The sequence below is a fragment of the Rhinatrema bivittatum genome, chromosome 3 (assembly GCF_901001135.1).
Source record: "Rhinatrema bivittatum chromosome 3, aRhiBiv1.1, whole genome shotgun sequence".
Taxonomy (NCBI): domain Eukaryota; kingdom Metazoa; phylum Chordata; class Amphibia; order Gymnophiona; family Rhinatrematidae; genus Rhinatrema; species Rhinatrema bivittatum.
In genome coordinates this window covers 27,186,772-27,210,134 of record NC_042617.1, presented here as the reverse complement: position 1 = coordinate 27,210,134, position 23,363 = coordinate 27,186,772, and the positions used below count along the sequence as shown (strand labels likewise).

The window sequence follows — 23,363 nt, the reverse complement described above, 5'->3', positions numbered from 1 at the left end:
TGCACGGCTGTTTCTAACTTTGCCAAGCGATAAAAACGTTTTTTAATCACTTGGCAAACTTAGAAACAGCCGTGCAAGATAAAAAGGTGCAACGCGGAACCAGTTTGTAATCATCATCCATAACAGATTTAAGTCCTGACTCTTGTCCAGTCAAGACCCCCAGCCCCTGTTCTGGCCTGTGTTTGGGGTATTTGCATAGGGCTTCATGTGGGATCTGTCCGTCTGCAGCTCCTTGGGAACAGCGCAGGAGAGCGTTCAGGCTGGAAGTCAGGGAAACGCCAGGTGGAAAGCATTATTCTTGGACGAGGCTTTGCAAGGTAATAGCACAGAAACACCATGCACCATGCACTTCAGGCTGCACATTTCTGTGCAGCCTGAACTGCAGAAATGTTTTCCTTTCAGAGGGGGTTGGGGGATATGGAACTATTATTATTTATTTATTTATTTAAAACCTTTTCTATACCGGCATTAGTGGGTACATCACACCGGTTTACATTGTAACAAAATGGTTGAAAATACATATAACAGGGCTAGTAAACACAGTAAGGACAGGGGGCACACTTGAGACAGTAAGGAAGGATAGTGCAACGGCAGATAACTTCTTAACAGAGTAAATCAAAATAAATATATCCATATAGGACAACTCTTAATTGCTGATTGAACAGAGATAATTAATAATTGACTGGAGCTATATACATAAGTAGGTAAGGTATACTGGAGTTATATACATATGTAATTAAGGTATAAATACACACAATAATATTATTATTAAATATTACTGCGGGTCCAGGCAGTGCATTATCTGCTGAGCTCCGCTGCGCATGTTAAAACCTGTTGGCATTTATCTGCATTCAGGCTCTTGACGGATGTTTACTGTGGCTCGCATCGCGCCGGATTGCAGAGACACAGAGAATGAAGTGCGTGACGTGCAGCCGGGCTGGAGAATGAAAAGAGACAAAAGTACAAGGGTGAGTGAAGAGAGCAGGGTCCTGCAGGGCGGGAGCCCGCACACCAGGACAGGAGCATTTAGGGAACGGGGCCATGAGGCGTTTCACGGAGGACCGCGGGGGACGTCTTCCTCCGGGGAGAATCTCCTGTTCTTTATGCCCAGCAGAGAGGACCTCGGGCTGGTCTGCTTCTTTTTCTCCTAACCGAGGACTTGGCACCTTCCTCCTCCTCATCGTGACTCAGCTTTCCTTTTCCATCGGGGCACATCCTACTCACTCACTCACTCAGTTCCAGTGCCGTAAGCTGAGGTCATCATGCACATGGGATGGTTTTTTTTTTTTTTTCGACTCGCTAGTTCTCTTCTTGCCTTTTTTTTTTTTTGGCTGTCAGCTGAATTGGACCGGGCCTCCTTTGGGGCTGTGGTGCCATGAGCCTTCATTTGCCACTGACCACGGTTCTCTCTCCGTATTTTATATCCCCGTCCCAATTCACTTGGCCCCCGGCATTGCAGGGACAATTCTTAGCCCAGGGCCACGCACTGGGGCTCCCTCAGGAGCCTTTGCCTTCAGCAGCCTTGAATCTGGCCACTAGGTGTCGCTGTTTCATGATAACCGAGGCTCTCTTCTCCTCGGCTGACCCTAGGCGTGCATTGAACCCGGGTCCCTCCGTGTGACAGAGTGCAGCCCTGCCACCGAGCCACCGGATCGACCAGAACCTTTTTCTTGTTTTTTTTTTTTTTTTTGCTAGATTTTTTTTATTTCTAGCAACTGTTCTAATGAGTCTTGCATTTTCTTTTCGGGAGCTCAAGACTACAGCTGACAATTGCTTTGCAACCAAAAGCTAATCAGACATGTCAATGACAAATGAATGTTAGATGCTGAAGTTCTACAGGACACATGTTCTCTACATGTAACCCCCTGTACCAAGGGGGCCACCTTCTCAGCCCTGAGGAGAGCCGGGGAAGACTCCTCCGAGGGCTGGGTCATGAGCTGGCGGGGGGGGGGGGGGGGGGGGCAGGCTAACCTGCAGGGTCCAACTGGGCCAAGGACACAGGCCTACACACAAAAAAGTACTACTGTCCACGCCTGAAGCTGTGCCCCAAACCAAAAAGGCATTTTATTACAAAAAATGTCTTCCATCAGTCCAAAAAAATAGCAGTAGCATAGGAGAAACAAACATAAGCTTCTTCCAAACACTGTCCTTATGGGATCCAGAATATCACAGTTAACTTGTTCTTTGGCCTATCCATGCCCATTCAGTCCCTAAAGACTCCATTGTTGTACTTACAATTATCCAGATCTGCTCAAGGAAACTTCACACCTTATACCCTCAGAAATGTAATCCTCTGAGCCTCATGGCAAGTTACAGCTAAGCACACAGGGTCTCCTGGTCCTGCCAGGTTCCACCACGGTTAGCAGATCTTCTTCTAAAACTTTCCTTCTCAGTTTACACACTTACTGCTTTTCCCTCAGGTTTCCTGGGACACTTGGAGCGAGTCCACACCTGACTCTTGCTTCTCCCACACTGGAACCCCTGGAGGGAGTAACAGCTACATCCAGGCCTGGTGCTACCAGGTGTGCAAACCGTGCAGTTGCACAGGGCGGCATACCTGGGAGGGCGGCGGTTGCAGTGGAAGGGGCCCACCAAATGGAGCAGCGAGAGGGCTGTGTGGCCACAGGTGGACCCCATCCACCGGGGGGAATGGGTGTGTCTGTGTGTGAATGGGAGCCTGCCTGGGGGAGATGTGTGTGTGTGTGTGTGTGAATGGGTGCCAGTCTGGGGAGATGGGGGTGTGTGTGTGAATGGACAACTGCCTGGGGTGTGTGTGTGAGAGAGAGAGTGGGATCCTGCCTGAGGAGGATGGGCTGTATGTGTGTGAATGGGGAGCCTGCCTGGGGTGGATGTGTGTTTGTGTGTGTGTGAATGGTTGCCTGTCTGGGGGGGATGAGGGTGTTAATAGGAGCCTGCCTGGGGGGCTGGGGGTGTATGAATGGACACCTGCTTGGGGGGGGGGATGTAAATGTGTGAATGTGATCCTGCCTGAGGGGGATGGGCATATGTTTGTGGGTGAATGAAAGCCTGCCTGGGGAGGTGTGTGTGTGTGCGTGTGAATGGACACCTGCCTGGGGGGGGGGTGTGTGAATGGGATCCTGCCTAAGGGGGATGGGCATGTTTGTGTGTGTGAATGAGAGCCTGCCTGGGGTGGATGTGTGTGTGTGTGTGTGTGTGTGTGTGAATGAGAGCCTGCCTGGGGTGGATGTGTGTGTGTGTGTGTGTGTGAATGGGAGCCTGCCTGGGGTGGATGTGTGTGTGTGTGTATGTGAATGGGAACCTGCCTAAGGGGGATGGGCATGTGTGTGTGTGTGAATGGGAGCCTGCTTGGGGTGGGTGGATGTGTGTGTGTAAATGGGAGAGGGCCTGGAGTGGATGTGTGTGTGTTTGTGTGGATGTGTGTGTGTTAATGGGAGTCTGCCTGGGAGGGGGAGGGGGGGATGGGTGAAAAATTTGTGCCACCCCCACTACTCCATGACAAGCTTAGGGTGACTGTAAATCAATAGTTTCCAGGTATGAGAAGCAGGGGATTTTTCCCTTCTTGCTTTAATTAGGTGTTTGATGTGTCTGCTATTTCGAAATATTTTATTGCTGTTTGGAAATTTTTAAAACGTATTATATGAGTTCTTAATTATTGGATGTTATTCTATTTGTCATCTGTTTAGCAATATTCTTTTTCTTAGTATGGTTTATTATGGCTAATTTATATTTTCTGATTTTGTTTGATTTATGAGTGCTAGTAATCTTTGTGTTTTTCCACTGCTTTATTGCATACAGATTTTGGCTTGTGGCAGTTTCCAGTTCAGTTTCTATCTACACATTTCTAGTTATACTTTATGGTCTCTTTATTCTGTATTTGCTCAGGTTCTGGCTGTGATCTGCATGTGTAAGTGAGGTGAGGTGTACTGCCAGCATTTATAGTTTCTATGTAGGAATTTAGAGCAGACTGGTTTGTTCTGCTTTCCTAATAGGAGGTGTTTTAGGGCCTGATGTAATATTTACCTTTTCATAGATAGGATTGATCTGTGAAAGCACCAAACCTTTAAATAACAGCTCTGAACAGGTTGTTTTATGCCCCACATCAAGCTCAGTGGCAGTGGCAGTGCCGGGCGCTGCTATGCAGGAGACCTGGGCTCTGTTTTTTCAACTTTTGTCTTTTGCTACTTGGGCTGGGCGTGCAGCAGAAGCAGCGCTCACAGCCCCTGAAGGAGGAGTCACACAGCGATGGCACACTGGAAGTGCATGTGTAACAGATTCCTACAGGGAGGCGCCATCTGTGGTCCCGGGCTGAAGAAAAGTCTCTGTGATATTGGGTTATATAGAAAGAGAATGTGTGTGTGAGGGGTGGCGGTGGAGGGTGGGGGTGTGGGCCATAAATGAGGCAAAACTGTTGGTCATTTACAAGTGAAGATGCACGGTGCCAGTGCCCCAGGAGAAGCCTGCCGCCCAGAGGAGCAGGAGGAAACTGCAGAGCGCTAAACCTCCACCAATGTACTAAAGGCTCTCCCGTCCTTCCCAGAGACAGGCCGTCGCTCTAGAGCTTAGTAGTGTATCGCCCTGGCATACAGACCCACGGGCGTTTGGTTTAACTCTGAGCAACCCTCAGCAAGCTAACTAAAAAAAAAAAAAAAAAAAAAAGAGCTGGCGTTTTCGGACGGGATGCACGCTTTTGCTTACGTTTGCCTTGTACACGTGTTATGAAGTCCGGAGATACTAAGTGCATTTCTTGATACGTCATCCCAGCTTGAGAAAACTGCCCCGGGTCCCCCTCTTGCCCCTCCCCAGCTGCAGCTCCTGAATAGACGCATTTAAACAGGGAGGCTGTGATTTATTTACCTGGTCTTAAGTTTGCAAGGCACCTGGGGAGGCAATTTCCGTGCCACCTGCAAAGTCCACGCGTTCTTTCACTTCGAAAGTTGCCCGGGGGCGGGGGCAGTACCCGCAGAGATTAGCGCCTGCTTTATCTGCGGATGCTTCCTCCGAGCAGAAATAGACGCGCAGCTCCCCCCGGGGCTAACGCCACTCCAGCTGCCGGTGAAAGGGGGGGGGAGGGCGTGCTGTGCAAATAATATGCACGGAACTGTGCAGCTTCCTGCTGCCCTCCCCCGCCTGGGCAAATCTCGGGGAGGGGTAAAGTGAAAGCGCGCCCAGGCTTCTGTCGCGGGTAAAACCGGCGAAGGCGTGCGGCAGAATCGTGTGCCGGTAAATCCAGTCCCTGCTCCCCCCCGGCTGCCTCTGCACTAGGCGGGGACCAATGCGCATGCCCGAGGTATTCGCACGCATTTCTCCCCGCATATCTTTATAATTTACCCTCCCTGCATCGAATTTCTTCCGGAATGGTGACTGTCTTCCCCCTTTTGAAATATTTCATCGGTTGTTTGTCAACGGTGACCTGTTCCCAACAAGCACCTTCCTAGGACGTATATTTTGAAATAATATATATACATATATATATATGTTAATAATAATAAAATAAATGGTTGGGCAGTTTTGAAACTCCTCAGGGAGCGCAGGACTGCAAGCTCAGTTTCCAAGGGAAGCTCCTCGCAGGGCTTCCCTATGAAGATCCAGCCAGCGCATACAGTAGGGGTACAGAATGGGCACCGTATAGGTGAATTTTCAAAGGAGCTGTGACTGTAAACGTAACATGCTGACATGGATCTCCTCCGGACTCTTTGCAAGCTTCCTTTTCTGGGAGAAAATCCAGCAATCCTTAGAAAAGGGAGTTTGTGAAAGAGGACCAGGGCCGGTGCAAGAGTATTAGGCGCCTTAGGCAAATCTTTTGCCTGCCACCTGCCGCCCACGGTCCAGGCCCCGGCTCTGGCCCCCAACCTCATTCACTCAGACAGGCCACCTCTCTTACTCACACTTAGGTTCCTTGCCTCATTCACACACGCTCCCTTACACACTAATATCATTGCTCTCTCGTACACACACAATCCCCCTCATTCACACACACACAGAGGCGCTGCTCGTGGCCCGCCGAGTCTCTACTCCTCTCGGCCGCGAGCGGGATGGGCTCCGCTCACGGCCCCACATGGCTGCCCTTTGCCGTCCCCTAATGGCTGACGCCCTAGGCGACCGCCCGGTTCGCCTGTTGGGACGCGCCGGCCCTGAAGAGGACCGGCTCACAGTGTCCTTAATGATTTGGAATTAGGCTGCGGCTCTGCACGCCTGCGTAAAGTCCCTCTCTCGCTGTCTTAGACAAGGAGGACAGAAAGCGGAAAACGAGGTCATGCTCGGTTAACCAGTGGGGAAAAGGGGGAAGATTGTAATGTACATGGATATTTCCCTCTAATGATGGCATGTAAAAGGCATAATCATACGCCATGCGATCATGCTGAGATAACGTTCGCAGCCAACAGACGTAAACCCTGTTCAGAAACGCTGCCTTCCTGCGAGCACACCCTCCGTTACCCATGCTTCCTCTCTCCTTTCACCGGCAGCGCTGAGAGCGCAGCTGCCGGGGGTCCTTCCCGTCTCTGGCACGCGGCAGTGGTGGTGGTGGTGGTGGAGAGGTAAAAGGCACTCAACAGCTTCCAGACGTCCCCAGAGCACAGAGCGGAGGATCCTGAAGCCCCCCTCCTACCCCAAGTTTGAGAGCTTCGCCGTTGCCAGTTATTGACGGCGCGTGCTATTATGCGTTTCCCCGACATTTCTTGTTCCGCCTTTTTCCAGGACGGCTTCCCAGCGGATTTACAATCCATAAGTATGAGGCAAAGGCGGCTTGGGTTCCCTCGTCGCAGTCACGGGGTTTTACAGCGGCGGGCAGGTGGCAGGGCCAGGACTGTAGCCCTGACGGGAGCTCCCGCAGCACACGGACTTAGCAGGATCTTTTATAGCCACACAGCCCCACGCGGGCATAGCAGATCCAGTTCACGCCACACAAAATCCTTTTTCATCCGCAGAATGGCTAACATAGTTCGCCGGTCACACCACCCTGGCTAACGTAACTGGGATATTCAGCGGTCCAGCAGCGCCACTGAAGGCACCCGGCTGTCTTAACGTTCTACGGCGCGACCAGAGTTAGCTGCGTAACTTAAGTGGCCAGCTCTGCTCCTCCCGGAAACGCCCCCCCCCCCCACCCGCCCCCAAAATCACGCGGCTACTTTCCAGCCGCGTACGGCGACGAGTATCGCCGCTTTGCCGTTCAGACGGATAAGTGAATGGCTTTTGAACATCGACCTCTTGATGCCTCGGGGAGGTGAAGAGTGGGAAAATAGCCAACGTTGTGTCAAAAAACAGATATTTGGGAGTCATTTGGAGGAGTAAGAAAATATTTGGCCAAAAAAAAAAAATTCAGTCTGCACACAAGAGGAGGAGCCTCCCCAGGCTTCCGGTAATACTCAGCCCTTCGCCCTTCGCCCTTCGCCCTTCCCATAAATACCCATTCACCCAAGGCTTCTCACCTTTCATTCACCTCCACGAGCCTCAATAAATAACGTCCTTCTGAGGCTGATATAAGCGGGGCCTGCAGCACTGCCGAGGTCGCGTTGTTTCCCGCGGGAGCAATTTGGACATTTTCTTTTAAAACATTTTAACATTGGGAAAACTGAACAAAGTCTCTCTTACATTATCCGACAGATTCCCCCCCCCCCCCCCCCCCAATCAAATTTAACAATTTTCCTTTATTTTAATCTGGCTTAAGTTTCCAATGCAAAAGCCACTGGATCAGCGCCACGTTTCTCAATGGGGGGAGGGGGAGGGTGCTACAGGGGCTCGTGTTTTAAAGAGCACTTTGCATTGTTGTAGAGATCCCCTGGCTCTCCACTAGAGGGCCTGAGCTTAGGCCCTGAGTAGGTTTCTAGGACGAAGGAGAGAGGGCTGGAGTGACTCAGACGGATAATATGGAGAGAGGTAGATTTCCTGGCTCAGTGCCCGCCTGGTTTGGCAGGGGTTACCCCAGACACTGGGGAATCATTTTTTGGGATGAGTCTCTATTTTTGTATGGATCCTGGTCCTGCCACTGGGAGGATTCTTCCCCCCCCCCGCCTGAAGGAGGTCAGGGAAAAGAGCCGTGACTTACCCTCAGAGAAGTGACAGGTGTTTGTTTTGGGGTTTTTTAAAGAAGATTTTGATCCTGTTTTACAGTTTTTTCACCATTCCTGCCCATGAGAAGGGGGTAAGGACTTTAATGTTTGCTGTATTTTGGGGACTTTCTAAGCTAGAGGCCCAGTTTAACACCGGAGAAGAGACGGGAGATCCCAGTCCCCTAATACGTGCAGAGATCCCCTGGCCTCCACTAGATGGCCCTAGATCCCTGCTCTGGGTGTCCCCAGCTTACTAGGAAATACCATTTCTGAGCAGCACCTCCTCCTGAGGCTGGCTGAGAACGGTAGCTCCTTAGTTCATTTGGGGAGGCTCGTAGCTTAGAAAGTGCGGCCATTTTGAATTGGCGTTTGGAGAGTAAGGAGCCGGTTTTGGGAGCTGATTGCTTTTTGAGGAGATCCATGCAGTACACAGCTTGCCTGTCAGGGTTTGCCTCTAGTTTGTTGGAAAAGAGACTTTGCTGACATTTTTTTGGGCAGTTTTCTCTTGGGTCCAGTTTCTGATGAGGGACAATACCCGAATCCAGGGGCCAGGGGGTGAGAAGAGCTGTACTCCTTCCCCTGAGGTGGAAGGGAAGCTAGGACTCCTCACCTCAGAAGAGACGTCTTTGGACTTTGAAAGCGTTTTGCCTCTTTTGGTTTGTGAAGGGTTCGGTGCTCCCCTTTCCTCGTGGTTGCGGCCGGGCTACGTTAGCCTGTTTGTTCGGCAGCATGACCTCTCCTAACGAGAGGCCACATTAGGAGAGAAGAAAGAAGACCTTTGGAGACCCATCCCTGGGATCTCGACCCGTTTCGCACACAGGACGTAGGCTGGGGGAAGAAAAAAACGAGACTTGGTGGACCTCAGGTAGGACATTTTCGGGACAGAGCGGATCCCTTCACCTTAGGATTTCCCTGCCCTCACTGGCACAGTTTATCGACTCAGTTCAGAGAAAAGCCTCTTCCCAGGTACCTGGGCAAAGAACACATACAGTACTCAGAGGGAACTAGCAAGGAAGTTCGGTGAAAGAAACCAGATGTACATTGGAGTTTATCTACTTGATTGGACATTTATTTATTTGGAAGGATCACTGAAAAGTTAATTTGAACACCCAAACTATGTCCTGCCTGTTCCCTGCAGCACCATGACAGAGAGCAGTTAGCAGCACACAAAGGGGCCGATGCAATATAGTCGCGTAGAAAGCGGGCGCTGAACAGTCAGCGCCCGCTCTCTTAACGCACCCCAGGCGCCCCCGAGGGGGGCGCCATGCGATATTTAAATTAGGGGGTCGCGTTAGCAAGGAGGCGCTAGGGTCGCTTGCGAACCCAATCGGTTTTCGTGATTCGGCGAACTGCCATCACGGAAACCGATGCCAAGTTTATCGGCGTTGGTTTTCTTTACCAGCGGACGGCAGTCACGAAAATTGACAGCGGGTTTATTGGCGTCGGTTTTCGGGCCGCCGGTAAAGAAAACCGACGCCGAGGGTTCAGGAAGCAAACGTTTGTCAGTCAAGCGCCGTTTCCTGAACCCGACTATTTTTTTTTTACTCGTTTTTTAAATTTTCGTGCTACTCAATATCTCAACGATATTAAGGAGGAGGCAGTACAGAAAAGCAGTTTTTTCTGCTTTTCTGTACTTGTTTATGATGCATTCAGCTATTAACGCCTGTTTCAGGCAGGCGTTAATAGATGACAATTAAATATGTGCCCGAGGTGCACATTTTTTAAATTTTGCATCGGGAGTGAATGCCTAATAGCCTCATTCGCGTGCATTTGCATGTGATGAGCGCTCTTAGGTTCACTCCTCGTTGGACATGCGTAGAATATGCGCTAATCCCCTTATTGCATTAGGGGAATTGATTAGCGCCTATTCTACCCACGTCCGACTGCAGGTTAAGAGTGCGCTCGGCTGAGCGCACCGTATTGCATCGGCCCCAAAGGGAAGTCACTGCACCAGCTGGGCTTAAAAGGTCATCCTTCCCCCCCCATGGAAAGAACCCACACCTTGGGAGAAGCAGAGAGGGAGAAATATGCCTGCGGAGACAGCCCCCAAGAAACACATTCGTCTATGGCCCTTTGGGAGGAGTACACCCACTAAGAAAGGGTTACATAGGAGCCCACCTGGGTCTTTTCCCAGGGCCTGCCACCTGAAGCTGTTGCAGGGCAGAGACAATCAGTACTTCTGGATTTTCATTGATCTGTTTGAAGATATTTTAGGTTGCAGTAAATCTTTGCTGGAACACCCCACAAGCGTGCCATGTATCCTAGAGCCAGGACATCACAACTGCGAGCACCTCTGTGAGAGGAGGAGACTGCCAGGCTGATTCCCCTGTGTGCCTGGGGCCTTGGAGGTTTATCCTCTCCTCCCCAGCCACCACAACCACCACCATCAACCAGAACGAACTAGCAGAGAGCGAAAGTGAGCTGTGGCCCTGGGACACCGTGCACCCCTATATTCAGGACACCCACCGAAAAAGGGGGGCTCCATTACAATGATCATATTCTCTCTCGTAGACCGATGTAGGTGTAATTTGCATTTCAATTGCATCTTTACTTCCTGTTTTCACACTCATTGGGCTGTGTCACACACTCACGCTTAACAGCACATATCCTTTCTGCAGGCCTGTAAACCCCTCACACATATCCACCGATCCTTGTCTCATACATCCATGGGACTCTGGATACACAGGACTGCACAGAGAATGAATTACATATCCAATATTACTGTACTGCGCTGCTGCTTTTAGAGAGCAATTTTCAAAGTCAGTTTTGTGTTCTGTTTTGTTTTGTTTTTTTCTGAAAATTGCCCACCCTAAGGGCGGCTGAAAGTGTATTTATTTCCGGAGGCAGATTTTTTGGGGAGAATAGAAAAAGCACGTGCACAAAAAGCAGTTACAGGGGTCTGCAGGTGCCCATGGAAATTATGGTGCAACCCTGCTACTCTTGTGGTTGCCTCTGTGTTAGGATTCATGGCTCATGGGAACTTGGTCGTGGCACCCTCTGATGACATCACGGCCTCCTCTGCATATAAGGTTCCTCAGAAGGAGCATCAAACACCTCAGCAATGGGTCTCCTGCTTGCAAACGGTGTTCCTGGTTCCTGCCATCCAGCCTTGTCTTCCAGCTTTGCCTCGTCCAGCCTTGTCTTCCAGCTTTGCCTCGTCCAGCCTTGTCTTCCAGCCTTGCCTTCCAGCTTTGCCTCGTCCAGCCTTGTCTTCCAGCCTTGCCTCATCCAGCCTTGTCTTCCAGCCTTGCCTCTTGACTATTCGTGCTGGAAGCCTGCCCTGACCTTGGCCGATCTCTGACTCTGTTACCTGCTGTCTGCCCTGACCCTGGTGTGTCTCTGGACTCTAGCGATCATCAGCACCACCACCCTAGGAAGCCCACTAAGTCCTGCCAGCCGCCATAACCCAAGGGCTCAACCTGCGAGGGAGGCGGCTGGGAAAGGTGAAGCTCCCAACTGCCCTGCTAAAGGGATCATTTGCCTAGTGCCGGCGTAGGCCTCGGGGGTTTGCCCTCGAGGCTGCGTCAACTACACCGCAGCACTAAGGGCTCACGCACCCGCTCCCCTTCACAGTTTGCTGAGGCCATGAACTCGGCGGACTTGCCCTCCTGCCTCTGCTATTGCTGGCCTAGCACAGCAGCTTCAACATCAGCAAGACCAGCATTGGTCTGGTAAATGAAAGCGACTAAAATAAAAACTAGATAGCTAGTAGAAGCATACATAATTTAAGTGCATCTTATAGCCTATAGTCCTCACCTATCAAGTGAAGCATTCACAGACAGGAAACATCAGTTATACTTATGACCAATACAATTACTATAATCTAAGAATGGATATGATTATAGATCAATATGTTCCAATAGGAATAAGCCGGAAGCACCCCTAGAGACTTTAGGACGGTTCTACAATCCTTGATATTTTCGAATATCGACTATTGTAATGGCTCACTACTTGGCCTACCCAATTGTACAATTAGACCGCTTCATGTGCTACAAAATGCTGCCGCAAGGGTCTTGTCTGGCATTAGAAAATGCGATCACATTACCCCCATTTTAGTATCCTTACATTGACTCCCCATTACCTTTCGCATACAATATAAAATGGCCTGTATTTTGCGTAACATAATCTACGGAAATAAAAATGAATGGCTCAATGCAGCAATCCGACTACACGTTCCACAACAAAAACCATGAGGTCCGCCAACAAAGGCCTATTAACAATCCTCACAATTAAAACAGCAAGACTCAGTGAAGTTTGTGAGAGGGCAATCTCTATTGCAGGTCCAAAGTTCTGGAACACGCTACCAGCACAATTACGGCTGCAAACAGACCTAAAGAGATTCAAAGCTGATTTAAAAACATGGCTTTTTACGTGTGCCTACACAGAGATTGGCCAAACAAACAGCATGCTTTTTGCTCCTAACTTGCCAACTTATGAACCGATACAGTAAAACCCGCTCCGAGGCGAGCGCCCACTCTCCCAACGCGTGCCCAGGCTACTCTCCTGGGCGTGCGATTCTGTATTTAAATGACGGCCCACAGTAAAAGGAGGCGCTAGGGACACTAGCGCGTCCCTAGCGCCTCCTTTTTCACAGAAGCAGTGGCTGTCAGCGGGTTTGACAGCCAACGCTCAATTTTACCGGCGTCGGTTCTCGAACCCGCTGACAGCCACGGGTTCGGAAAACGGATGCCTGCTAAATTGAGCGTCCATCTTCCGACCCACGGGCCACAGGCAGATTTTTAATTTTTTTTTAAATTTTGGGGCCCCCGACTTAATATCACTATGATATTAAGTCAGAGGGTGTACAGAAAAGCAGTTTTTTCTGTACACTTTCCCAGTGCCGGCAGAAATTAAAATGTACGGCTTGGCTGCACATTTTACGTTCTGTATGGCGTGGGAATAACTAATAGGCCCATCAACATGCATTTGCATGTTGCGGGCGCTATTATTTTCGTGGGTTTGGCCGTGCGTTTTCGACGCGCTATTACCCCTTACTGTATAAGGGGTAAAAATACCGCGTCGAAAACGCGTGGCCAAACCGAGGCTAAAGGTGCGCTCGACTGAGCGCACCATACTGTATCAGCCTGTTACTATTTATTGTTTTATCCTTAATGAATATGTATTTTTACTATCCATTGTTTTAGTCTAATTTTAACAGCTATATTTATTGTTTTATTTTCCTACTTGATATTATAGCTGTTATTATTCTTTTATATTATAATTATTGTATTTCTTTCTTTTAATTGATTGTACACTGTTGTGAAGGTTCCCACTGATGTGATGGTATAAAAAACTAAATAAACCATTAAACCATTAGAGTATCTCCTCCATGTCCCAATATTAGTCTCAAAACATGAGCTGGAAAAAGAGGGCAACCTTAGCCAATGGTCAGGTGGGTCCATATGTCATCATACGCCGAAGAAAGTTAAGTAAACTGTTTTCCTTCACTTTTTGTACTTAATTCGAGTGATGTTCCTAGTTATTTCTGTGGCACCCCCACAGGTTGGCCACTAGATGTCACTGTGTCCCTGTATAGAACCTTCCATCCATCTCAGCCCCTCCCAGCTTGGAGAGTCTAGATTGGATGCTTCAATCCTATTTAGCCCAGCCATTTTAGTCATTTTGATTCAGATCCCAGAGCAGTAAGGATGTAGTTTTATTTTTCATTCTCTGGTGAGGCCTCCCTGCCCCATCGGGAACTTTATATTTCTAAGAGGTGCCTCTCTGGGCAGACCCTGCCAGAGGGTTGTCCTGTATTTAGTTGCAGTGAGATAGATTTTTGCCCCGTTGCCTTTGGGGCAAAAGGGCTCTCAGCCTAGAGACCTGAAGACCCGTGAGCCCTCTCTACTCCCTAGAAGGGGACAGCAGCAGTGACAGATCTTCGGTGTGAGATTTTTCATGGCCAAGATGAATCCTGACTTTTTTGGGAAGGGATTCCTGCATGCACCCCCTTTGGAGAAGGCTCCCTCCCAGACACAAAAGACAAGGGCTTAAGACCTGTCAGCCTTTATCTATACCCCAGATGGGGCAAGCACCCGTGATAGCAAAGCAGCAGTCACCGAGAGGTTTTTCAGAGAGCAAATATTTGGATATTGTTTTGTGGGGAGGTTTTTTTACTCACCTCTCCCCACAGGGATGCAGTGCTGGCATAAGTCCACAGTAACAACTAAAAATGAAGGAATAAGGCCAGGAGACCCCCAGCTGGATCTCCACGCATGGGAGCAGTGTTACGACTGTCGCTGCCCGACGTCTCCACTCCGCCCTCCTTACCTCTCTGGCGACTCCTCCTGCGGTTGACGGACGTTTGGCTACCGCGGCATCTGCCTGCCGTCCTTTCTGGCGACCCCGGACCGGCTTGGGCGCTGCCTCCCGCCGTGCTGTTCAGCTGCCTTAGGGCGCGCGCACCGTGCGGCCCTGCTTCAAGTACCTTCAGTGGCGCGAACCTCAGGGGCGTCCCCCTGTGATGACGTCATGCATCCAGGATACAAAAGGCCTACGCGATTGCTAGCTAATCGAGTTAGCAAAGGTTTCCTAACGGATGGGATTCGCTCTCCGTACCTTGCAACTCTGCCTCCTTTGGACCTACTCTATTTGGGGTACCCACTCCTCAGGGGCCTCTCTCTTTCTTATCTTTCAGGTCGCAGTCTGGAACCGGTACTCGCTCCTCGAGGGCCCATGTTCCTGGACTCGCTACTTGGACTCCACTTCTGCCAGGAAGACAGCGCTGCCTATAACATCTGAATCGGCCTGAATATCAGTTCTCTCTATTACAGCACAGCCATTGTGGGATCGCTGTTCCAGAGTCTGAGGGACTACAAGCTCAACCAGGCTACTTTCCAGCTCACTACTGCCACCTCTGGTGGTTCTCCAATCCTGTATAATAAAAGAACTAGTGTGAGTGTGTCTCCTACGCTAAGCCTGACCTGTGGCCCCTCACGGGACTTCCCCCCGTGGGCGTGGTCATCTGCCACAGGTCCAGGGATCCACCCAAAACCCTTACAAATAATAACAACCAGGACGGGCTGGGTGTCCAGGAACGATGTAGAATAAGGTAGGAGGACTGTTTTTGCTGTGAAGTTGGGGACCCCTCCAATAGGATTCCTGGTTAGCTACTGGGTGAGCTTCGTTAACCTAAAATCACCACAGGAGCTCTACCCAGATGCCCGAATCAAAGGACCCCTACCTATAAAGAAATACACTCATGTACCAGCAGTCAGATGTAACTTCAGCCTTATTGAAAAATAGATTTTAATTTAATTATTACCAATCAGTAAACTTTATTTTAGCACCCAAAGCCTGTTCTTGTCTGATTTGCCCCAGCATCTCACCCCATGGGATGCACTTACAGTCTACACTCACTGAAAGCAAGACACCATGGTCCGGGCCACAGGCTACAGCTTCCCTCCCAACATAAAAAGAATCCCCCTCAGGATTAAGAGTTAAGCATGGGAGTAAATTGCTAGCCGGAGTAGCCCTAAAGGGTTAAATAAGTTTGTGTGCCCTTGGGATCAACCAAGTAAGGGTTACATCTGACATAGGTTGCTACCTCAATTATGTGGAAGCCCAATGACAAACACTAGAAAACTCATGGCGCCTCTGCATGACGGAGGAAGGGCCCTGTTTACTAAGCTGCAGTGAAACAGAGCTGGACGTGAAGGTAGAAACTTTGTAGGATTTGCTAAACTGTGATTCCCACATTTTTACTCAAGTTACTGCGGCCGGGAACTTCACATCTTCCTAATCACCGCAGTTCACAATGGCACTCACCCCCCCCCCCCCCACCAATTCCGTCCCCCGTCCCTCCCCCGCTGTTGAAAGTCCTTGGTGGTCTGCGGGGGATAAACGTAGTCCCCCTCACGCCCATCCACACCCGGTGCATAAATATTCATTAAAGCATCCCATTTAAATCCCTGGCCTTCGCCTTAAAGGTCCCACCCCCTTTCCAAAAACGTAAGCCCCACCTTGAGGATGCCCCCCAAAGCACCCCCTCCCCCCAGACCATGGCCTAGCTCCCACCCTAAGCATATTGGGATCTTCTGGGGGCAGAAGCAATCCCCACGCCCTTCTGCCCATTGGTACCGTCTTTCAAGTAGCAGCAAACTAATTCTGCGGTTATTAATAATACAAAAGATGAGCGGTAAAACTCCTAACTGGCTAATCTTAAAAGGAACGCGCACGCGCCCGTAAACGCAGGGATCGGCGCGCAAGCCAAGATGCGCTGCGATGTTATATCATGCGTGCACGTATGTGCGTGGCGTTTAAAATCCCCCTGCCGCGCGTCTGTGTGCGCGTAATCTTACGAGGCGGCCCGAGTAAAATGTCCCGGGGCTTTAAGCGGCTTTTGCGCGCGTAGGCAGGCGGATTTTAAAACATGCTTGCGAGAGAGAAAGACCAGTTTTTCCAGTTAGACCACCAGTTTGTCAGGCTGATATTGAGGTCTTGAACCCTCACGCTGTGCTGAAAGCCCTAAAACCCGAGACCTCCAGACCTGCTCCTCATCAGGGCCAGCAGTAAAGTTACGAGGATAACAGCTTTTGCAGAATTCAGAGTTACCCGCCTAAGTCTTGGCCCCGCCCCGGAATGCCCGTGCCCCGCCCACTCCCGCCCCCTTTCCCCGCCCCCTTATTTTTGACGCGCCACGGGTATGTGCGCGCTTACTTCGCGGCTTCTTAAAATTCGCGTTGCTCGCTCCCGCCCCGCATATGTGCGCCTGGGTGAGCGTTTTCGCCCCAGCGACCCTTTTAAAAATCTACCTCTAAGGCTGGCTCGGTGCTCGATTCTCACAATATCAAGTTCTAGTGGTTACATCAGGCCTAGAGAAAATCAGGTTGAGTTTGTGATACTTTTTTGCTGGACTAACATAAATTCCATCCAAAGATGGTGCAGGAGACGAGCTGTCAAGATGAAATAAGACCCTTCTCCAGGAGTGACCTCTGAGGAAGAGTCCTGTGTATTCTTGACAGCTCATGTGTAACATCTTTGGATTTGTCTTAGTTGGCATTGCAAACTACAAAAAAAAAAAAAAAATCCCGATGTCTTAGAAATCCTTGGCAGGTATCAGCATTCAAGGTCACATTTTCTATATGTAAATCCCCCTCAGAGCTCACTAGATAGGGGATTTCAGTACAGTGCGAAGCTTTCCAGAGGTGTTGAGTAGAAGACAGTCATTGATTGAGGAGGACTATAAAAGGGTCTTCCACGAGGCGTGAGGAGAGGGCTGAAGGGTTAGAGCTGCGCAGGGGAGTTCTTTCAGTGAAGGGAGCAGTGGAGTGCAGCTGGGTCTTTCTGGAGTGGGGGCCACCTGGGAGGACTGGGGACAGGGAAATACCTACAGCACCAGGATGTACTTTGCTTTGACGTGCCTGAAAAGCGGAATAGAAATAGAAAATAAAAACAAGGACCCTAGGAACAGCTCTCCTGCCTGGGGAAGCCCCCAGTCGGAGCGGCAGCTAAGGAGAAGGAGACCGGGTCTCTCGTTACAGTTTTCCTCCTGGGGGGAGCTTGAAGAGCGAGATGGGGGCGTCAGTGGGAGATTGTGAGGGAGATGCGAGAATTGGATGGAGCTGAAGAGATCTGAGAAGAATTGCGGGAATTCCGAGGCTGTGACAGAAGTGAAAGTGTATGGGGAACTGTATTGCTATTATTTTCTGCTTTGGACTGCTTTGGACTGTTGTTTGTTTCAGAAAAAAAACTGTTTTTCTTATTTGGAACACAAATTCTTGTACTGGAGAGTTGTTTTTTTTAACTGTGAGACTCCCCTTGGACCTATCCCCCAGCGACCTGAATCCAGGTCCGGGCCTGCAGCCTGTTTTTTCCCCAACCCTGCAGTACCCGAGGGCGACCCCTGCGACGGGATGAGGGGGCAGGGAGGAGGGAAGGATCTTACGTACGAGAAAACTTTCCCCAAGACAAAATTCCTTTCTTCTCAGGTTTTGCAAACCTTGCCGGGAGGTTTTCCTGGATGGGAGAAGGGCGCCTGCCAATTCTCGTCTCTCGGAATGCGTTAGGCACATTGGGGTTGGATGCGGGTGCGAGAGCGCTGTGATTCCTATTGTGCTACGCATTCTTCTTTCCTGGAAAAAAGAAAAAGGCAAAGCATTACCAGCCATTCCTCTCTGAAATGGCAGTGCAGTGCCAGCGTAAGCGCTGCCAGGAAACATTTTACAATAAGTAGATTATTAGGCTGGCACCGACTACCACTGAGGGGAAAAAAAATCAAGATTTATTTAACCAAATGATTGGGGTAAAGCTCAGGTCAGCATTTGCCTAGAAAGTCAATAATCCTGGCTTTCACTGAGAAACCGGAGGTGCCGTGTTTGAGACGGCTACTTTTACCATGACAACCAAAATTTCAAAAAAAGCGGGGGTAAAAAAGAAAAAAAAGCCCATTCACAACGTTTTATAAGTATTTCTGTATTGTTTGAGGCCTTCCCAACTCTTCATTTTATCTCTTGGCTACAAAATGTAGCATTGGTGATAATGCTTGGTGGAGTCCGGCTTCAGACAGTGATTGCAACGTCATAAGAGGCGGTACAGATGCCCACTTTGTGGAAGGAGCATGAACTGTGATTGGTGAAGAAGGGCACTGTGGACTGACAGCAGAATATGGGACACGGTAAGTGGAATAGCAAGGTCAGCTGCAATTAATTCTGACTTTTATAACAAAGGAATTGTTATGAAATCGAAAGGTTACCAATTGTTAACGACAGCTGGCCTGTGACACCGGTGACAGACACACAAGCAGCAATAGCTCTTCACCTCCCATTTGCCGATTCTGACCTAGTGCCTGCTGACCTGGGCGCTACATCACTGTTGGTCGAAAAGAGTTTCAGTATTGCTCCGGCCCTGTGGCTCAGGCTGTAGCATTGCACACTGCGGTGTGGGGGAGGGATACCCCTCCCCCAAAACTGTTGGGGGGGGGGGGGGTCCTGCGAGGTCCTGCGCTCTGCCTCGTCGCACCTTGCGACAGGAGACACCAGCGGTGGCTCCTAAACATGTCGGAGCTTCTTTCCGGGAACCTGCCTAATCATGCATGTCTCCTCTTCCTGGCTACGCCACGAGCTCCCAAAGTAGGAGAATGAATGGGAAGCACGCACACTCCACCCGGCACCTCCTCTTCCCCCCTGCTGAGCTTCTTATTTTGAGTCCCTCCAGCCCCTGTCCTATCCCCGGGCTGAGTAGGATGGCAGAGCATGCCCTGAGCGATGGGTGGGACTCATTCTGAGTGCTGGGAGCAGCGGCAGCAGTGAGGGGTCTCTGGCAGCCTCCCGTGGCAGGTAAATCCACACCACACTGACTTTTCTTTTCTCCTGCACCTGTATTTAGCAGGAACCGGTCCATCATGATGGGCTCATTCATGTCCCTGTCCCCCTCTCGCCTTCAGACAGGTGGGGTTTTCAGTGCTTCCCTAGCTCTTCCGTGGATGTCGGGGTGGCCACACAACACATTTGTTAATGTAGTAAGCATGCCTTGGGGATGAAAAGATTGGGGAACACTGGTCTGGAGGATGGTGGCCGATGCTGGAGTGTCATCGCCACTGCTGCTTCACCCTGTAACGGACCTGGAGACTACACCCAAAGGGCCCCCACTGTGGCTAGTGGTGGGCTTACTCCCCTGTGCACTGTTCCCAAACACGGTCACACACATCTGTTTCTGATCGAGGCACTTGTCCTGGCACGAGTGTGGAAAGAAAATTCAGCAAAGCTAAAGGAACGGACGCACTCCAAGTTCAAAAAGTACTCATTTTACCAGGGATAGTGTAGTTGAGTACTTAATTAAACAACGATGATCTCTAAAGAAAGATAAAGTCTCGCTAGTAACTGTTTCTTCTGAGGAGGAACAGTAATGGTGCCATTGGTCTGAATACTGATTTGCCTGAATTCACAAGGTTTCCTGGGGTGGAGCAGGTGCTATGAGATATGAAGGCCTCAGAGGCACTGAACTAAATGCCTTAAATTCTTGAACTCCATCTGAAAAATCCTTGATATGCTGGCCCTTTCATTTCTCAGTTTTGTTATGATATGAACCTTTTGAATCTCAAAGAAAGAAAAGCGGGTCCAATACAAATCTGGTTATTGATGTAATTGTCTTCTTCTTCCAGTTGTTCCATTTATCTATTTGTTTATTATTTGGCTTTATCTCCCACCTTTTCTGAAGGAGAACTTCATCCAAGGCAGGGTACAACATGTTAAGACCAGCAGCATCCCATTACTGGGTACAAAATATTCCCAAACCATCAGAGGCTCATCAGCCGCTTAACAATATTAACTTGCACCTGGGCTTTAAAGTCCGAAGTAGCCACCTAAACGGAATCTGTAGGGAGAGGCGGCTTCTATGCCCCGAGGAGCAGGCAAGACCTGAGGAGCAGGTGAATGTGAATAGATTGCTGCTTATTCAACTGGAAATGCTTGCATCTACCTTTAAATAAAAAAAATGTTCTTTGGAAATGTTTAACCCCTTTCCTTCCTTCGGGTCCTCCCTAAAGCAGGCAAGGGGCCACCTTCCGATGCTGCGGAGCTCTGTTCAACACGGTGCAGCTCTGGGATCAGGAGGCTTCCAGTGTGTGTGCAGTGGGGGTGGTGGTGGGGGGGACGGCTAAACGTTGCAGAGGCCAACGGGATAACTCATAGTCTCTTCCTAAGCGGTCCCCTCAATGGGAATTGTTCTAAAGTAATAATAATAAACCTTACTAAAATGCAAAGGAAAAAGGAGTCAAGCAGTAGAACAGGGATACAAAAAAATACAGGCAAATACGTCTTCCGAGTCACAGAAAGCAAAGAGAGGCTACAATACAGTTCTTTATGCCATTTAAGTGAAGTTGCAGGAAATTCAGGGCTCCCACCAACTGCTTTAGATCTTTGAAATCCTCACTATATCTGGTTGAACTCCTGGAACTCACTCCAGCCAGTATCAGAAAGCAAAACACACGCTCTACGTGGGGAGAGCGAAGGCATCCCGGAGCCCAGAGAGCACAGTTACTTGCCGTCTCTCTGCAGCTCCTATGGTCAGCAAGCCCTCCCTGTGACTCACAGATGCACCTTCATAACCATTGGACACAGGCCCACTGTTGAGAGGATGCACCTGAATTACCAATCACTGCAAACGCTACCTCCAGTGTTGGAAGTCTCCATATTCTAGATATAGTGAGGCCTGGTCAGCTTTACAGGAACATCAAGCCCATGTGTGCAGTTTTGTATGATAGAAACCAGGAATTGAACTGTGGTATTCTTCCTTGATAACCTAAAGGACAGGAGTCCCTGTACCCATCTTGTTAAAGGGGGAGCCAGGGCAAGACATAATATTTAATACTGTAGTGATAAGGTCATACTTTGTAGTAAAGTCAGACTCTAGATTGTCAGTCCTGGAACCTTGAATTCACATTGAATTCATCAACATTGTGGCCTTTGGACCCCCATAAGGAAGAAAACTCTTAAGTTAGGACTAGTCCTCATTCATAATGTTAGGGAGAGAGAGATCTTGGGCTCAATGGATCTCTGCTCTTCTTTTTTTGAGGACAGGGGCTTCCAGCTCAATCAGAACCAGGGCTACCATTTAGCTCCCCACCCTTCATTTGTACCTACCCAGAGATGTTCTCCCTGTTTTATATCCTCTTGCCTTGGGTGCTCTTATGGGAAGGTGACCAATATACAAATATGATGACAGTCACTGCAGGACAGTTTTTGGCTGGGGACCAAGCACCAGAGCTTCTTCTGGAGCCCTGCTATCATGGGCCCTATCCCCAGCTCCTATGGGTCAACATTGTGCAGTGGTTCTGACTCCCCCCCCCCCTCGGGGCCTCCCAGCCAATCCAAATAGCAGAAGACCTGAGCCAGGAACTGAACCCAGGTGTCACCTTCGTATGGCAGAACACAGGACTGCCACTGAGCCTTCAGGCCAGTCTTTTGGGCTTCTTCCAAACGAAACCTACTAAGTCTCTATGATGTTTGGAACGCGGCCAGCTTCAGATTTCACATTCCTTTTCGGCTGAGGCTTGGAGAGGTTAATACGTCAAGTCAGTATTACCATTAAAGGATTATAATAGTTACAGACATTCCTGAGCTTAAAGTCTATGCACATGAACAGATATGCAAACATACCACTCATACACATACTGTGACCTCTTATTGCAGAGCATTCTTTCCTCTGAAAAACATTTGCTTCTTGTGCATTATTTATACCTCTGAAATATTTAAATGTCTCTTGCATAAATCCCCTGTTTCGCCTTACTTATTTAGGTCCTTAAGTTTCATCTTATATAATTTTTGGTGCAGACCCGTCACCATTCTATTTATTTATAGACATTTGATATTCTGCTTTTTACCGAGGATGGTTTTAAGGCAGATTGCAGCAAACTGAAAACAGACAATACCATCTGAATTTACTATACAGTTAGAATCAATTTCACAGCTGGCATAGCCATAAGAATCCAATGGGCTGTAGCTTATGACCTTGTTCAAGATAGGTGGATGGCGTGCCTTATGGGGAAGGTGGACAGGACGGCGGAATGGAAGTTTCTGCTGGGAAGGTCTGGGCGAAGAGGCGTTGCTTTAGCTTTTTTTCTGAAAGTGAGGCAGCTCAAGGGGTAAAGTTAGTGGGATCTTGTTCCAAATTGTTGGTGCATAGTAGCGGTCGAAGGCTCAGAGTCTAGTACAGGACAATCTGGCAGAGGACAGAGAAGGGGAGGAAAGAAAGGCCAATTGGGAGGATCAGAGTTTTCTTGTGGGGGTGTAAGAGAGTTGAGTAGGTACCTTGGGGCCTGTTTATTCACATACTTGAAGATGAAACAGAGAGTTTTCAGTTTTATCCTGCTTTCAACTGGGAGCCAGTGTAATTGATGTAGTATTGGTTTGATATGGTCCTGGTGCTTTGGCTTCTACCAGAATTCCTGCGGCAATGCTTTGTAGGAACCAGGGGCATTTTTAGACCGTATTGTGAGATGCCATTGAACAGAGAACTGCAGCAGTCCATTCTGCTGGTAATTAACACATGAATCACAGTGGCAACATTTTTGTTTATCCAGGGAGTTGTGCAGTTAGTGGATCTGGCATCGATGCATGAAAGATGTTCTTTAAAAAAAAAGTGATGGGTCCTTTAAAAAATGTATACAATACATAGTGAAAGATTCCTACTGCCCTCGAAGAAGAAAACAAAATACACTGTGTGTTAGGCAGGGGATCTGCACATAAAAGAAAGGACTCTTTAAATCAAGGTAAGTAAATCACACAATATTAGTCATTTTATTTGCAAATCTAAAAAAATATTCTAAAAAATTATTTATTTGATTCAATGGTGAGGCCAATGATTAAAACAATGAGTGAAATTCTGAACACCTCA

General features: G+C 49.1%; 1 long non-coding RNA gene across 1 annotated transcript; it reads left to right on the top strand.

Moving 5' to 3' along the window:
- Positions 1 to 913: 913 nt before the first annotated feature.
- LOC115088485 lies at positions 914 to 20,365 on the top strand. The gene is made up of 3 exons (XR_003855786.1): positions 914 to 968; positions 18,499 to 18,645; positions 20,187 to 20,365. It is a non-coding gene; the product is annotated as an uncharacterized LOC115088485 (long non-coding RNA).
- The last annotated feature ends 2,998 nt before the right edge of the window (positions 20,366 to 23,363 follow it).